We start from the raw sequence: 417 nt of genomic DNA, 5'->3' as shown, positions 1-417 counted from the left end.
TATGTAGATGATTACGCATATTACGCTTATAATTACTACAGTGGTTGCGCCGCCGCTCGCGGCGTGCATTGCGTACCTATTTATGACTATCGTATCCTGGTTCTCTAATTGTCTATTTATTTCATCTAGCTCTGCGCTTAATTTTTCGAGTTCGGTTGGGTTTTTTACAATTGTTTTTAATCGTGGCCGTTCCCGGTGTGTAAGATGTTCGTCCACGTTTTCCCGTAGTGTAAATTTGGCTAGTTGTAACTCCATCCTACGACTAATATTTAATAGTAAGTGCTCGTTATAGTTTACCGCCTGCTCCACCTCTGTTAGGTGCGCTAGTGTTGCGTTTATTATTTTGAGCTGGTTTTTGACCGCGTGCTGTAGCGTCTGTTGGTTATTTTGCGTTAACCTGATTTGTTCATCTATTAA

Source organism: Wasmannia auropunctata, unplaced genomic scaffold (genome assembly GCF_000956235.1).
Source record: "Wasmannia auropunctata unplaced genomic scaffold, wasmannia.A_1.0 LD336053.1, whole genome shotgun sequence".
In the NCBI taxonomy this organism is placed as follows: domain Eukaryota; kingdom Metazoa; phylum Arthropoda; class Insecta; order Hymenoptera; family Formicidae; genus Wasmannia; species Wasmannia auropunctata.
Note: the sequence above shows the minus strand (reverse complement) of the source record.